This window comes from Solanum tuberosum, unplaced genomic scaffold (assembly GCF_000226075.1).
Source record: "Solanum tuberosum cultivar DM 1-3 516 R44 unplaced genomic scaffold, SolTub_3.0 scf00511, whole genome shotgun sequence".
NCBI lineage: Eukaryota > Viridiplantae > Streptophyta > Magnoliopsida > Solanales > Solanaceae > Solanum > Solanum tuberosum.
In genome coordinates this window covers 329,702-336,091 of record NW_006239438.1, presented here as the reverse complement: position 1 = coordinate 336,091, position 6,390 = coordinate 329,702, and positions in this window count along the sequence as shown.

Here is a 6,390-nt window from a genome sequence, read left to right as displayed (position 1 = left end):
ATATATATATATATATATATATATATACACACATAGACACACACACACACATATGAAATGGTGTGTCCTCTGGTTAGTATGGTAGGAAAAATAGTATAGGATTAGCATTTTCTTTTGACTGTAAAATGTAATGTAGGAACTGTTAGGCTAAAGGTAGATAATGCATTTCCCTAAAAGTCAAATACATTTGAATGCCTAATAAGTTGAGCAAAACACAGAGGTCAGTGCTGCTGTATTGGAAAAAAAAATGTAATTTAGATTCTTCATTTGCAATATATGTTCAGCAATGGATGTAAAAACATTTACAAATTGCTGAAAGTATAAGTTGACTAAGTATTTACATTAGTGAATTTGCTTTATTAAATATATATATGTCTTATGCAGTGCTCATTTAGTTGGAAGAAAGTTTGTAATATTAGTTGACAAATGTTTAGCAGAAATAAAGCGTGAAAGGGAATTTGGGAAAAAATAGAAAATTGTGGTACCTGCTGTAGTATTGGTACTTCAAGATTTACATTAGCGATGAGGTGGCAGTTGATCGAAACAGTGCGTACAATGTCATTGTTGCAGTAGTTTGCTGATGCTGCTATAGCTTGTTATTATCTTCATGGTAAGAAGTTTAGTAAGCACATTCATGTTTGCTCCAAATTGAAAACGGCTAAAGTACAATGGAAGACAAAGTATGTGCTTTAGGATATATGTATGTTTATTTTGTCAAAATTAGGAAGAAGAAGAAGTTAAAAGCTGCAATGAAAATAGGAGAATGTATGGTCTAATTGACTGTGTTCTTTAAATATATATATGAACTCTCTCTTTTAACTGATGACATATGAAATACAGAAGAGTAGAGAAAGGTAGTGTTTACAATGAACATGTGTGCTATAGTCTTAAATTATAAGCAAAGTAAAAACTTCAAATATATAATATGACACTGTGCAAAAACTAAATGTAAAATTAGATATTATATACCTTTGAGTAAAGAATATTTTCAGTGTCTTTGCCTTTTGCTTTACTATATTCAAAAGTTGAATGATAGTTCTTCTAGCTTTCTCCTATAGTAAGGGAAATTAAAGAATGTGTATTTCACATTATTATGGACTTTAAATGTGAATGATTTGAGCTGATATGATTATCGGCAGAATTATGTATACAAACCATGTCTCATCTGGTTAGTATGGTAGCAAAAATAGTATAGGATTACCATTTTGTTTCTACTGTAAAATTGAATGCAGGAACTGTTAGGCTAAAGGTAGATAATGCATTTCGCTAAAAGTAGAATACATGTGAATGCGTAATAAGTTGACAAGCACACAGAGATTACTACTGCGTTTGCTTTTTCCTTTACTACATGCGAAAGTTCAATGATACTCCTTGTAGTTTTCTCCTATAGTAAGGGAAATTCATTAATGTGTATTTCACATTATTAGGGAGCTGATGGTTTATTCTGAAGGAACAGAGTAGATTGCGGTGGAGTTATACTTTGACGGCCAAAGTTAGTCTTTGTAAAGTGCAGAGGAGCAAGATTTTGGGGAAGACCATGTGTTTGAGCAGAGTATTCTAGCTGGCATAGTGCCAGAAGAGCTACCCTTTTTTCAGTTGGTATTTTATGGTAAGAAATAGGGTTTTTAGGATTTTTGGCATTGTTTTTGGTAGTAGTTGTTTATTCAGGCAGGATTGCATTCATTTTCCGTTTAGTGTTAGACAGCTGAGGGCAAGTATTTAGCAAAGTTCTTTTATTGAAGGTAATATCTTGGTGTTGAATTAGGGTCAGTCAACACAGAATAACATAGTACAATGTACACTGAAGAATGCAGCAGAACAGTAACAGAGCTTAAAAAAGTATAGAGCAGGAAAATGCAGAAACTTACGTTTGTGAGTGAGAAGTTTGTTCTCTATTTTGGCAGCTGAAGAAGTGTGAGTTTGAAAATCCTACATAAGTTGTAGCAAGTATACAGTGTATTAGTTAAAAGTATGGAAAAGCGAAGATTGAAATGAAGATTGCATTCTTGAGACCATTGTAATTAACTACAAGGTCAAATGACAGCCTACCAAGAGTAGAGCATATATTAAAAGGCACATATGTGGTAAAAGCGCAAATAGCAGCCGTGTGTGAGGGTCAAGCATATATGTGGTTAATACATTGGGTAAAGTTGTTGGATCTTTGGATAATTCCCAAAGTTAACTGTCTCTTTAGTGTAGAGGACCTGGAGAAAGAAGATCGTCTCATTCTTTCAGCGAAACTACTGTACTTTATTCTGCAAATGAAGAAGTTGTTCTTTCCTATTGAATTATCTTTCGTTGACCTATTCAGTACATATTTGTTATGCACATGAGCAATGTAGAAATCAATACTAACTAAGGCAACTAACGAAAAAGTTGACTGACATTTGCGCATTAGTACAGGGAACTCCTACAGCATATTACATTGATTTGTTTAGAGGGCATTACCGTTATATCATATAACCCATTTAGGTATAATTACATTTGATAAGAGCCATTTTGTTCCCACTGAAATGAATATAGAGAGTAGAAGAGAATGACTAAATATAAGTAAGATTTGGTTATGTAAAATGAGACGAACTTAGTAGGCAATTTACTCCTAATAAGCTACAAATTTTTCTCATCAGAACAACTGGTTTGAGTTGATGAATATATAATATGTCTATGTCATTGATTGCAGTGTGTACAATTCAGAAGTCATTTAATTTCATAAGAACTACAAGAGAGGAAACAGAGATCCAACTAATTGTGTAGGAAAGTGAGGAAAATGAGCAGAGCAAAGGAAGGTAGCATACCTTTGTTAGCTTGGAAGATCAATGAACTCCAAAGAAGGTTTGCATATTCAGAGATGCAAAGGAAGAAACAAATAACAGGTGGCAGCTGCAATGGAGGTAACAAATATGTCTGAATAGAAGAGAGCCTTGAGTTGTTGCAATGTGTAAATGACGTGGAAACCGAAAAGGCAAAATAGAAGTGATACCGAGGATGAAGACTTTGGCCAAACACTTTATTTGCATGTTCAATTCTTTGTTGTACCTCATTGTTAACCTGGAAACAGGTCAAAGCAGCGGAAGTAAAACTACTGCAAAAATGAAAGTAAGCGAAACTATTACCAAAGAAATCTCCCTAGCTGCACTGCTTCTTTTTGTTATTTACTTTTTTTCGCTGTTATGTAAGTATAATATGTAATTGGATTTTATATTTTAAAGATATTTAATTGTGAAAGAAGAAATGATAAGCGAATGAAACAAAGTAAGGATAAGCTTAGAAACAAGTATTTTCCTAGAATGCTAGGCCTAGCAGTTAATGAGTTTGAATAGTCATTAACAATTTGGACTATCTTGGAAAACAGAAAGTCAGACAAACTTTAAACGATAATTAAAACACTTGAATGAAATGTGATGTGCAAAGAGTGGAAACTAAATCAGTAAGAGAAGTAGTAAATTAGCAGAAGAAAGAAAGTAGTATAAATTGGTGCTAGTAGCATTATGAGAGACTTTCCTATTGGAGTGAATACTACCAATGGGTGAGATAACAATTTTGACTGTATTTGAATTTTTTTTGTTACAGGCAAAGTAAACTATGAGAGAATAGCTCGTGCTTGTATCAAATTGTATAGATCATGGGAGAAGACATATAAGATACATGTGATCACGTGTGGGATGTCTGTGAATGTTGTGGAGTGGCTAGCCTGTATATAGAGTTTGCGTCGGCAGTTGAAGCAATCCTTGTAAGTTGGTGATAATGCAGAGGCTGCTACAGACCCTGTAGGCTGTTGTGTATGAGTGGTATTTTTATCTTCCAGTTGCAGGGAATCTCCTATGAAAGGGATTTAGTATTTAGGAATATTCAATTTAAGGGAATTCAACATTGGTATTCAGTTGAGCAGAACCACCAGCAAAGGCATGGGATGCAATGTCCGGACATCAGGAGAATTAAGCAGATTCATTTTTGTAGAAATGAAGTCTGTGTTACTACTGCCTGCAGCTACAGTCATGTCAGCATGTTAATCGTAGACTTTGAAATGAAAAACAAAGGAATACAAACCACATCGACTGCATGCAATTACCATATCAGTGTCTACCACATTCCCCAGTTCGACAGATATACTTAAGAGTTAGCTTTAGGTCTAAAGCGAAGCATGATTTTGCCTGTTTTTTGGCATTAATTGATTCGCAACTAAAACAACATGAATTTTGAATACGACAGTTCTAGTTTAATTGTTCTTTGTAAATAAGGGAAAAAAATATATATATATCTATCTATCTATCTATGTATATATATACACTCTCTCTTTCTCTCTCTCTCTCTCTATATATATATATATATATATGCGCGCACACACAGACACACACATATGAAATGGTGTGTCATCTGGTTAGTATGGTAGGAAAAATAGTATAGGATTAGCATTTTGTTTTTACCGTAAAATGTAATGCAGGAATTGTTTGGCTAAAGGTTTAGGTTTAGGTCCAAAGGCAAGCAAAAGTTACAACATGCATGTATAGATAAGTAAAGGTTATGCATAGCAGAAAAACCATGAGTTAATAATTGTAACTCTTTAATTGTAAATCATACAGAAATTGAGTACATAACTGTAAAAAAAAAGGTGAACAAGACAGATATAAGCATAATAATACCTTGATCTCTTCATTTACCACTGGCATTTCCATTTGCATTTGCAGTTGAATGAACTGATGGAGGCGCAGGTGGTGACAATTGCTTTTGTTGAAGATGTGCATCGGCAGCAGAAGCTTTAGTATTCACTTCTACAATATCATCATCATTGGCTTCCAAATGTTGTAGCATTTTTTGGATCAGTGAGACATGCACATCATGATTTTTAGCGGCTTCTTTCTCTTAAAGTAATACTGTACTTTCAAACTGTTTGAAGTTTTCCAAATACATGTTTAGTTTTGCCTCAACTTCAGCTTCTTCCTTTTTTAGCTGCTGATTTTTCCTTTGTATATCGTTTAATCGATGGAGAATCGATTGAAGGATATGTAGAGGAAAAGTGAGGAGGAAAAAAAATGGAAAAGCTAAATTTGAGGCAAAACTGAAGTTATGCTTGGAAAAGTTAAAAGAGTTGGAAAGTAGAGTATCACTTTAGGAGGAAGAAGCTGCTAAAAATCGTGATGTCGATGTCTGAGTGATCCAAAAAATGGTAGAAGATTTGGAAGTGAAGGATGATCATGTCGTAGAAGTGAATAGTAAAGCTTGTGGTGCCGATGGAGATTTTGATTAAAAGGATTTTTGGTAAATGTGACTCAGTTTTTACAGATTCAAAATCTGTCTTAAGATTTTGAATTTTTGTCCACAGGTGTTTTTCGCAGATGCAATGAAGAACAAAAAAGAAGAAGAACAAAGACAAAAGAGAAAGAATAAAAAGAAATGACGATGTGGGGGTACCTGTCTTCATCAACAATTGTTCTGTTTTAAAGCTTAATGTTTAGATATAGATGAACTGAATGTAGTGTTCCTCCAATAGCAAAATCGTTCTTCAATTGCACGGTTACTTCTATGGTGAGCAGATTGTTGGAAGTATGAAAAAAACCCTACAGGAAAACACAATGCACCAAGGGCAAAACGAAGTTAGAACATAGATAAAATAAACTCATGAGAAAAATACATAAAACCCAGAGAAATGTATAGTTGTGAAATTAGTGAGGCCTTGAAATCATCAAATGTAAATAGAGGTGAAATTGACAATAAAGTAATATCAAGTATTAATTGTTACTTATCTTTAAATAAAGCAGCTAAACTAAAATGATCTGAAATTTAAGAATGTGTAGCATGAGGGTGGTTGGTTGTTACATTTGTTGTTTTTAAAAGTATCATGAGAATGCTTTTCGAATAATTTCGTCATAAACTACATTATATGTAGAATGATCATTTGTATCCTCTGCTGTAGGCGGGCGTATTAATATTTTTACGTTGTCTGAACATTTTGCTCGAGATAAAGCAACATAAAGTTGTCCATGTGAAAAAACTGGTTCGCGCAAATATATTCCAACAAAATCTAATGTTTGACCTTGAGCTTTGTTTATAGTCATAGCAAAACATAACCTTATTGGAAATTGTGTTCTTTTGAAGGGAACTGGTAGCTTTTCATCTTGTGATGCCAGTAATGATATCTTTGGAATAAAAACATGTTTATTTTTAAAATCACCACTGGAAATAGTAACACTGATAACATGTGACTTAAAATCATGACATATCAATCGTGTACCATTGCATAAACCTTCAGTAGGATTTAAGTTTCTTAATAATATAACTGGACAATTTTTTTTCAAAGTTAATCTATAAGGTGGTAAATTAGCAGGATGTAAGGTGTGCAAGAAATCTTCAAATTGACACTGATCATTTGGTTCTATTGTTTCATCAATAGCT